The sequence below is a fragment of the Euleptes europaea genome, chromosome 3, assembly GCF_029931775.1.
Source record: "Euleptes europaea isolate rEulEur1 chromosome 3, rEulEur1.hap1, whole genome shotgun sequence".
Lineage (NCBI taxonomy): Eukaryota > Metazoa > Chordata > Lepidosauria > Squamata > Sphaerodactylidae > Euleptes > Euleptes europaea.
In genome coordinates, this window is record NC_079314.1 from 12,795,034 (window position 1) to 12,806,368 (window position 11,335).

Below are 11,335 nucleotides of genomic sequence, written 5' to 3' on the forward strand. Positions count from 1 at the left end.
CCTGCTGGTCAGTGGTGCACAAGAATGTGAGTCAGCCGAAGGCCTCGGCCACTCGGACGGTTGGGTAATCCCGGAGAAGCCAAAGTGGCAGGGTGAATCAGCATGGGATGGGCGACGCAGCGGCAAGCTCGGGAGAGGGTTCCAGGCCACCGTCCGCCTGATACGAGCGACTTCTTGAAGGCCAGAGGCAATCAATGGGGCCTGAGAATTTGTTTGCCATGTCAAGTCCCACCTTCTGCCATATGAGGTCAAGGAGTTATGCCAATTGCACTAACAATTGTAGCGTATTTTGCAAGTAACCTGGAGATTTGAGGGAGGAGAATGGGGAGTGGTGTTTAGGGAGGGGAGGGACCTTGGAAGGGTAATAATGCCATGCAGTCCACCTTTCAAAGCAGCCATTTGCTCCAGGACAAGAGGAATAAATGTTTTAAATAAAGAAATAAGCAACTTACGCAGTTTGGAGATCAGTAGTAATTCCGGGAGATCTCCACCCCCCACCTGGAGGTTGGCAACCCTAAACATTACAGTGGGGAGCGTGTTTTGATTCCATGGAACCCCACATACCAAGCATAGGGTTGTCAACCTCCAGATAGTGGCTGGAGATCTCCTGCTATTACCACTGATCTCCAGGCAATCAGTTCCCCTAGAGAAAATGGTCACTTTGGCAATTGGACTCTATGACATTGAAGTCCCTCCCCCCTCCAAACCCCACCCTCTTCAGGCTCCGCCTCCAAAATTTCAAGGTATTTTCCAACCCGGAGCTGGCAACCCTAACCAAGCATGTATTACTTCTGGAATAGCTTAGATATGCTTGCCAACTTTCAGGTGGGACCTGGAGATCTCCTGAAATTGCCACTGATTTCCACAATGCAGAGATCAGTTGTCCTGGAGAAAATGGCTGCTTTGGAGGGTAGACTCTATAGCAGGGGTCCCCAACCTTTTTAAGCCTGTGAAACTCTGACACGGGGTGGGTGAGGTCCATGTGCAGGGGAGATGAGAAGAAACTTTTTAAAATACAGTGGGAAAGATGAGTGATGGAATAAAACCAACACACTCATGGCGTCTGCCGCCAAAGCAACGTTATTTTAGAATCTGCACATCCAATCAGATCTTGTAATTGATATGAACATTTTAAGAGCTTTGCCCTATTAATAATACACCTGAATCAGCCAATGAGATCAGCAATGGCCAATCCGAAGCTGTGCTGGCAAGAGGACCACCTCGCCCCACCCACTTTCTGAAACTATTTGGTGGACTTCCTGCAGGCACAGCTTCTGACTGGTCTTTGCTGATCAGCAGGTACCATGGCACCCATGTGCACCCCGTTGAGGACCCCGATCTATGGCATTATAATCAGCTGAGTACCTCTCCAGCCTCCACCCTCCCCAGCCTCCACCCACAAATCTCCAGGAATTTCCCAACCTAGAGTTGGCAACCCTAAATGCTCTCCAGAGTTCAGTGGTAGGGTTAACAGCTCCAGGTTGAGAAATTTCTGGAGATTGGGGTGGGGGGTGGGAGAGATGGGGGGAAGGAACCTCAGCAGGGTATAAAGCCAGAGTCCACCCTCCAAAGCAGCCATTTACTCCAGAGAAACTGAACTCTGGAGATCAGTTGCAATTCTGGGAACTCTCCAGGCCTTGCCTGGAGGTTGGCAACCCTATTGGGCCAATTCCCCACCCCAATAGTCATAACAACATTGGCACCACTTAGCAGTAAACGTTCTCAGTTGCGAAGCCTGTGCACTCATGATGCGCAAATATGTACATTTGCAGAGGACATACTCGAAAACTGCAACACATTGTTAAGGGGCTGAACGCCTCTATTTCTCAAAAGTTGGCAGATTGTTTCTTTTCCTGGCAAGGGATACCGGGGGCAATCTTTTCCTCATGTCTTGATTTGGTAGGGCCACCTGGGGTTACGTTAGGGCTGCCAGCCTCCAGGTGGTAAACTCAGGCAATATGGTTAACCTGTGCTGCATTAGTATAGACTGAAAGAGAGGGCAGCACGAGGCTCAACTCTAATAATAAATGATAAATATAAGACTATGCTTATTTAAGGAAATTATATAATAATTTATATAATTTATATAATATGACTATGCTTATAATAATTTATAATTAAGGTATTAAATAGCCCATGTGAAAATGGCCTTGTAAAAAGGAATAGGCAAATTATTGGAAGATAAACCTATGAGTGACTGTTGACCATGGTAGTTAAATGAAGTCTTGATACTTAAGGACCGCATACCTTTAATAATTTATATAATAAGACTATGCTTATTTAAGGAAATTATATAATTTCCTTAAATAAGCATAGTCTTATATTTATCATTTATTATTAGAGTTGAGCCTCGTGCTGCCCTCTCTTTCAGCCTCCGGGTGGTGGCTGGAGATCTCCTGGGATTACACCCTAACTCCAGCAGACAGAGATCAGTTCACCTGGAGAAAATCGTTGCTTGGGCAATTGAACTTTGTGGCATTATTCTCCAAACCCTGCCCTCAGGCTCTGTCCTCAAAATCTCCAGGTATTTCCCAACCCGGAGCCAGCAAGCATAGGTTACATCCAATTGCTCTGTGCCCACATCTACCTTGCAGGATGTCTGATGGTTATCTCTGTAATAATCCTAGGGTTACTAACCTCCAGGTGGAGCCTGGAGATCACCTAGGGTTGCCAGCTCCAGGCTGGTAAACACCAGGAGACTTTGGGGGTGGAGCCTAGGGAGGGCGAAGTTTGGGGAGGGGAGGGATGTCAGCAGGGCATAATGCAATAGGAGCCACCCTCCAAAGCAGAGGTTTTCTCCAGGGGAACTGATCTTGGTAATCTGCGGATCAACTGTAATAGCAGGGGAGCTCCAGGTACCACCTGGAGACTGGCAACCCTAAGACCACATGGAATTACAACCGATTTCCAGACAACAGAGATCAGTTCCCTTGGAGAAAATGGCTCTGGAGGGTAGGGTTGCCAGCTCCGGGTTGGGAAATACCTGGAGATTTTGGGGGCGGAGCCTGAGGAGGGTGGGGTTTGGAGAGGGGAGGGACTTCAATGCCATAGAGTCCAATTGCCAAAGCGGCTATTTTCTCCTATTTTATATTGTCGACCACGTTTGGATTAGAAGAATACTTGCCTTGGATTGATTATTGGACTTTGCTATTAGGCTTGTGATTATTATTGTAAAATATTGTATATATATTTGTACACTTTGTGGGTTTTTTCACTGTTAGCACGTGGTTAATGAATTGTTGAATATAGTGAGTTGTGCTAGTCTTTTTTCCTGTAGCTTTTTGTTACTAGTATTGCGAGTATTTCCTACAACAACCATCTGGAGGTTGGCAACCCTATCGGAGGGTGAACTGTATGACTTAACATATCCGTGTTACAGAATGCTACTGCACTTTGGAGTATCCTTTGGGGAACTAGTGAGTGAACGTGATGATGTACCAGGCAGAAATTTATTTGGAAACATAAAGTTGAATGGATTTGGGGCTGAAGAAAAGACTTTGAAACGGCCGTCCCCCCCATCTTCTCCCATTAATTGTATTTCTGGCATTTTTGACTACTTACCATTCATTGGACAATCCTGAAATTCTTATTATTATCAAGAAATATATACCAAGAAGACTGCATTGTTCTGTTGCACAGAGACTGCATCAAACATAAGTTGTATATACTGTATATATTTTTGATATGTTCTTGTTTATGTATTCCACTTTCGTTTGCATTGTTATGTAAGCACACAATAAGAATTTTGCTACTTTTGTACACTTGTTCTCCAGCGCTGTTTTCCTAACCTAAACGGTATAAGCACGGAGGTGCCTCTCCTTCGGATTGTAACCATCTGGAGGTTGGCAACCCTATCGGAAGGTGAACTGTACGACTTAACAGATCCGTGTTACAGAACGTATTATTGTGCGATTTTAACGTTTCGTTTGGATTTTCCAGAGAATGACCCAGCATGAGCAAATTACATTTTTTTTAAGGGTGGGTTTTTAAAAAAGAAAAAGAAAAAAAGAAAAAAAAGTTTCAGATCCCTTATGACCACATGCTCCACACCGATCTGTGTACCTGCTTCTTTTAATAGGAATCCAAAGATCCCCGCCAGGTTCCTCAGTACATACTTTGACCCACTGGTTCCCAACCAGGGGTCCGTGGAACCCCAGGGGTCCGTGAGAACTAAATTAAGGTCCACGAAACAAAGTTATAAACCCATAATAAATTAATATTTTCAATTAAAAGTTCTCTATTATAAAAATATATATTCAAATATTATTCTAAGCTTAAAGTTTAACTAACAGTTATGATTAAAGTTTATTTTCAAATTCTCTGAATTTTTATTTTGACCCTTGGGGTCCCTGCACTGAACAAAAAAGTCCTAGTGGTCCCTGGTCAAAAAAAGGTTGGGAACCACTGCTTTGACCCAGAAGAAGCAAAATGGTTATCTTGTGTTAGAAATGAAGCTAATATGGAGGAGGTCTTGAGTAATTCTGGCTTAGTGGGATGTCTTATGCCTGCCCTGGCCTTTGGTAGCCATGGAAACTATTCAAGGCTTTGCATTACTTTCTTCTCCGCCGTGTCTGGATCCTGATTTCTTGAACAGCCAGGAATCGAAGCACCCAGGAGTCCTGACTCTCAGACCCCCACTCTCTTCTCAGCCACTGCCCTGGGGCTACAAATTCAATATTATTAGGCGAGAATTAAAAAGTTGTGGTCTCTTAAGGTCCGAGTGCCATCTGATGGCCATACAAGGCAATGCAGGTTTCAGGCCTCTGGGTCCGTGCAGAGCGCACTTCCTATTAGGGTTGTGTTGCGCCTAGAAAAACGCTGTCTAAATAGCTCTGATAAACTAAGGTATGGAGTGTATATGGACACTAGAAAGCAACAGACAATTTTAAATAAATATATACTAGCTCAGAAGGAATAGATAAATAGCAATATAAAGAAGTAACCTGATTAAGAATGGGTTAGAGGAAGTTGGGGGGTGGGGAGTTCAAATTATTATATGTATAAGAAGGTATGCATTAAGCTATGCAATATTATTCATACATATATGGAAAGATAAGCTATATGGAATACCGAATAAGAAATGCATTATTTTTATGGAAAAAGCAATAAAAAGTATTTTTTAAAAATAAATAAATAGCTCTGATAAGGAGATAGCGCACTGGAGGTCAGGAATTCTTTTTACAGCTGACTATTTAAGAGTACAAAGCCGAACAGTACAAAGCCGGGATCAAGACTGCACCAGCCCAAGGTTCGAGAGAGAAAAAGCCCTCTCTCTACCCAAGAACGAAAAGAGAAAACCACACTGCCTGTTCTCTGGGCATTAGTTTTATACAGTTCTTTTCAGTGCATTTGATACATTAATACAGTTCCCATGGTGTGATCCCCTAGCGAACAATGGACAAGCGATTCTGGATTGAACCAGCTCTGTAGCTGAGAGGAGCGAATGTCTCCCTACTTTGCAACATTACGGCTGTTAGTGTGTGTATGTGCTTATGCTTTTTAATTTTTTATTATTATTTTCAAATTGGTTTACAATCTTAATTATTTTTCAATTCACAAAATACATAATATAAAAGATTTCTATCTTATCTCTAAACAAGTATGCATATTTAACTTCCCCTCTCCCCTCCTCAGTCCATTTAATATCTATGTTTCTCTCTTTGTATTCAGTTCTAATTCATTATAATAAACAAAATCTGTCAATCCTGCAATAGATTTTTTTAACTTTGGTAATTTAATTACTCCTAACATTTTGAATTAGATCAATTCATATCCCTTGATATGTGTATGTGCTTATGCTGACGTGTTGGATAACAAGCAGGCAGAGAAACGGAGGAAAGGTTCTTGCACCCTGTTTATATATACAGGGGCATCTCAGAGTGCCATAGGTAAAATACCTTTAAGGCTGGCACTTCAGTTGCCAGGTCCCTCTTTGCCACCGGCGGGAGGTTTTTGGGGCAAAGCCTGAGGAGAGGAGGGGAGGGACTTCAATGCCATAGAGTCCAATTGCCAAAGCGGCCATTCTCTCCAGGTGAACTGATTTCTATTGGCTGGAGATCAGTTGTAATAGCAGGAGATCTCCGGCTAGTACCTGGAGGTTGGCAGCCCTACTTCTGATGGTTATAAGGGGGGGATTGGTTTTCCCCACAGCAAGCAGACAAAACGAGAATGGCAGGTAGGGTTGCCAACCTCCAGTTACTCTGCAACGGAGTCTCCAGTACAAAAGTAGCAAAAAATTCTTATTGGTGCTTACACGTATAGCATCAACAATACAAGAGTGAAAGATACATATAAGAACAATCAAAGTTATGTACAGTATGTACAATCTAAGTAAGGTGCAGTCTCTGTGCACCAATTGCCATGTTCTTTCAAGTAATGTTGTATTTTCTTCAAAATGTCCAAAAGTAGGTACTGTCCCAAAAGCACACTTTTTGGGAAAAGGTGGGGGGACGGCCGTTTCAAATCTTTTCTTCAGCCCCAAACAGTAAACATATCCAAATCGTACCCAATAGTAAAATCTTTCACTCTGTTCTCAGTTCCCAGAGGGATACTCTATGGCATTGTACCCTCGGCGGGGGTGGGGGGTACAATGCCATAGAGTCCACCCTCCAAAGCACCCATTTTCTCCAGGGGAACTCCTCTCTATCGTCTGGAGGTGAGGTATAATTCTGGGGGATCCCGTGGTCCCACCTGGATGCTGGTATCCCTACGTGAAGAGGTATGGAAAGAAACTGACTGTTGACCCAGACATTTGCCAGTCTATTATTTTTTTTTTATGCTCTGTGTTTTTAATTATTACTCTGACCGAACTTTCAAGATGAGGCAGGTGGAACATAAAAGATGGCCATATCCCAAGGCACTACGGTGTACCGGCTGGTTATTATCTATTTTGCCGTACTGACAGGCCTTCTATGCATGGCTTTTTCCCTCGCTGTCACCCCTCTGATGATTTCAGGTCTTTGTTTTGATCGTGCATGACATTTCTGACCATCAGTGGTTGCCTCGCTCTTCCCCTGCTTTCCCCCCGCATTTTCAGAGACCTATTTCATCTTGAATTTGAAAACACGGGCAAAACACGGGGAAAGGCAGGGGGAGTGGAAAACGCTGGAACCGCAAGGCTGATAAAAGGCCAGGCAGATTGCCAGAGTTCTTGTGGGTTCAACACATGTTGAAGGCCACTGACTGAGAGAAGCAAACAGAAGCTCCAGCAACCGAAGCTATCCCAGTCAACCCCGGCGTGCAAGCTGACGCCTGATCTGAGAAACAAGGAGATTGGACTGGTAAGTGCCTCTACTCCTTTACCGGCTAATTACCTTGGTCTAGCCCGGTCCACGGGAAGAGAAAAGCCTGTCAGGCTCTGGTCAACGCAGTACTCCCATTGCTGTTGTTGAAACCAGAGGCCAAGCCTCGGGCCTGGTTACTGCCTGCACGCTACCCTCCTGCCTGAGTACGACAAAAACAAAGACCTGAAGTTGTCAGAGGGTTGACCGCGAGGGAAAGAGCCATGCATAAAAGCCCATAGTCCTCTTTTCTCCTTGTGCCTCTAGGTCAGGGATGGGGAACCTCAGGCCCGGGGGCCGTATGCGGTCCCCAAGGACATTTTTTGTGGCCCTCGGGAGCTCTGGGGCCCCGCCGCGGAGGCTTGGCATAGGGCACCCCTCCCTGAGGGTGTTCCTGGGGCCATGGCTTGCAGGGGTGCTGTGGTGCCCTTTGGACCTCCTCTCGCCGACTGACAGCTGTTGGCCGACGAGAGGAGGGAGAGGGACGCTTCCCCCAAGGTTGCCCCCTATAGCCGCAGCGTGCAGGAACGCAGGGGCACACTGTAAGCCCCTCTTGCTGCCTGTCGGCTGTTGAGCAGCGAGGGGGGGGGGAAGAGGCCCGCGGCTCCCAGCGGCAGAGCATGCACGCAGGAGCCTATCGGGCTTCAGGGGGCCTTTTGTGGACTCTGGGGTGGGGAGAGCATGGAGCCTGGGGCCAGGTCGCGTGGGGCCGGCGGGTGTGTGTGTGTGTGTGGGGGAAGCTTTTCTCTCCCCTCTCTTTCTGTCTCTTTCTTTGTCTGTCTCCCTCCGTCCTTTTCTTTCTCCCCCTCTTTCCATTTCTTTCTCCCTCTCTCCCTTTTCCTCTTTCTCTGTTTTCCTTCCTTCCTCCCTTGCCGATCGACCGCGGGCTGCGCCTCCCTGGCGCCTCGTTTGTTCGGGCCCACCGCTGGCTGCCCTCCTGCCTGGGAGGGGGGGGGAGGACTGGGGGAGCCCTCCATGCCTTCTCTGTGTGGCCTCCCCTGGGGTTGCTAACCTCCAGGTGGTGGCCGGAGACCTGGCAACCCTAGCCTCTCCCCCCCACAGGGAGATCTACACCTGGTATGGCCCCTGAATGATGTTATAAATGTGCAAATGGCCCTTGGCAGGAAAAAGGTTCCCCACCCCTGTTATAAATGGTCAAATGGCCCTTGGCAGGAAAAAGGTTCCCCACCCCTGCTCTAGGTGGAGTGTGTGAGCGAGTGTGTGTAAAGTTCCGTCAAGTCGCAGCCGATTTATGGCGACCCCGTAGGGTTTTCTAGGCAAGAGACGTTCAGAGGAGTTTTGCCATTGCCTGCCTCTGTGTAGTGACCCTGGACTTCCTTGGTGGTCTCCCATTCAAATAGTAACCAGGACCGACCCTCCTTAGCATGTGTGAAGTCAATGCAATTAGTAGGATGAGACATCCAAAGAGCAATCCAATAAGACTAGCATTGCAGCAATCTGAAACAAAGCATAAATATTAAATGTGATACGTTAAACAATGTAGAAAATGTTATTACATAAGAAAAAATGCAGTGAGGAGGATAATACATTAGGGCTGCCAACTCTGCATTGGGAAATTCCTGGAGATTTGGGGATAGAACCTGGGGAGGGAGGGGTTTGGGGAGGGGAGGGACCTCAGCAGGGTATAAGGCCATACAGTCCACCTTCCAAAGCAGGCATTTTCTCCAGGGGAACTGGTCCCTGTTGTCTGGGAATCAGTTGTAATTCCAGATCTCCAGGCTCCACCTGGAGGTTGGCATCCCCACGACAAGAAGAAGAGTTGGTTTTTATACCCCGATGTTCTCTATTTAAAGGAGTCTCAAACCAGCTTACAGTCACCTTCCCTTCCCCCACAACAGGCACATTGCGAGGTAGATGAAGCTGAGAGAGTTCTGAGAGAACTGTGACTAGCTCAAGGGCACCCAGCAGTGTTCATGTGGAGGAACTCGGTTTTCCAGATTGGAGTCCACCGCTCTTCACCACTAAACCACACTGGGTCTCACAACCACACGCAACAACAACAACAGATTAAATACCACAGACAGTGGTATAGTCCACAGCCCTGTTCCCTTTATAAAAGCACCTTCCGTTATAATATAGCCCTATTATCTTTATAAAAATGCCCTCATTAACAATTACGTTTTGTGGAATGCCAGAGGGGTGGGAATCTCCTCGAACTCCTCAGGAAGCCCATTGCACAAGTTTGGGGGGGGGGTTGCACAACACAGAACCAGGTTCGAATCCCTGCTTGTCATGAAACTCACTGGGTGACCCTAGGCCATTCAGTGTGGGGGGAAGCAGCTGGGGGGGGGTGATATTTGGGGGAAGACGTTCTTTTTTTCCCCCAGAGGAAGGAAAAGGTTGAGACGCGGTGGCATCGCTGCACTCTGAGCTGGAAGCAGGGTGAGCCCGGCTGAACCTCCGGAGCGCCTTGATGTTCTGCCACATCTGGTTTGAGGTCAACCACATCCGGCTCCTCGCCTACTACGGCAACCGAGTGCACTTTGGCAGGAGCTGATGCGTCACTCTGCCCTGCAGCTTTGCAAAGAGGAAAAGAGGAACTTGTGTTTGCAGCAGCCCTGTTCTCCTTCTCAAAGCCCCCGTGGCTCAACAGCAGAGTGCCTGCCTTGCGTGTTGCAAAGCCCAGGTTCGATACCACTGCCAGCTAATGTAGACAGCTAGGGGGCCTGACATCAGGCAGATGCATGTGTTTGAGAGCCAGCGTGGTATAGTGGTTAGGAGCCGTGGACTCTAATCTGGTGAACTGGGTTTGATTCCCCACTCCTACACATGAAGCCAGCTGAGTGACCTCGGGCTAATCACAGTTCTCTTTGAGCTCTCTCAGCCACCTACCTCACAAGGTGTCTGTTGTGGGGAGAGGAAGGGAAGGTGATCGTAAACCGGTTTGAGTCTCCTGAAAAGGTAGAGAAAGTGGGCATATAAAAACCAACTCTTCTTCTTCTTGCAATCGATCTGCCGGCCCCACCCCTGCACAACCTCTTGGAAGATTCTGTGCCTCCTGGCTCAATTGTTTTTTCTGTCCCCCAAGGATCAATAATCTATAGATGGTTCTTTTAGAGCAGAAAAATGTTAATTGCTTTGCTGTAAGCAATGATTCAACACGTGCCTCAAGAGCTGCAAGGTGCTTCAGTGTTCATGCACCGGCATATACAAACACTGGAGATAAAGAGACCTTCTCCACCCAAACTCACCCTAACACAAACTGAACATGTCATTCCCCAAGAGGTAGGAGCAGGGATAAGTTAAGGATACTGGGAAGGGGCCATCGCTCCGTGGCAGAGCATCTGGTTTGCATGCAGACGACCCCAGGTTCAATCCCTAGCACCTCCAGTTAAAAGGACTCGGCAGTAGATGCGAAAGACCTCTACCTGAAACTCTGGAGAGCCGCTGTCAGTTTTAATCCTATGATAGATCTGTGGTTTGATTCAGTATAAGGCAAAGGCAGCTTCATGTGCTCATTTGTTAGAGAGGGGCTATGGCTCAGTGGTAGTGCATCTGCTTGGCATGCAGAAGGTCCCAGGCTCAATCCCTGGCATTTCCAGCTTAAAGGATCGGGTAGCAGGTGATGTTAAAGACCTCCACCTGAGACCTCAGAGAACAGCTGCCAGTCAGAGTAGACCAGGGGCATCAAACTCATTTGTTACGAGGGCCGGATATGACATAAATGTCACTTGGTCGGGCCATGTATAACATCAAATTTAATGTCAGGTACTGAAGATTAAAAATTTATAGAAGACGCAGGCAAAGCCAGTTGATTATATTATTTTTTACTCTGATCTGGAGAACTGAGTTTGATTCCCCACTCCTCCACATGAAGCCAGCTGGGTGACCTTGGGCTAGTCACAGTTCTCTTAGAGCTCTCTCAGCCACACCTACGTCACAGAGTGTCTGTTGTGGGGAGGGGAAGGGGAGGTACTTGTAAGCCGGTTTGATTCTTCTTAAGTGGTAGAGAAAGTCAGCATATAAAAACTGTTAAGTCCGCGTGGGAAGGATTCACGAGATCAGAGACGGAGTTCAACAACACAGCTTTATTT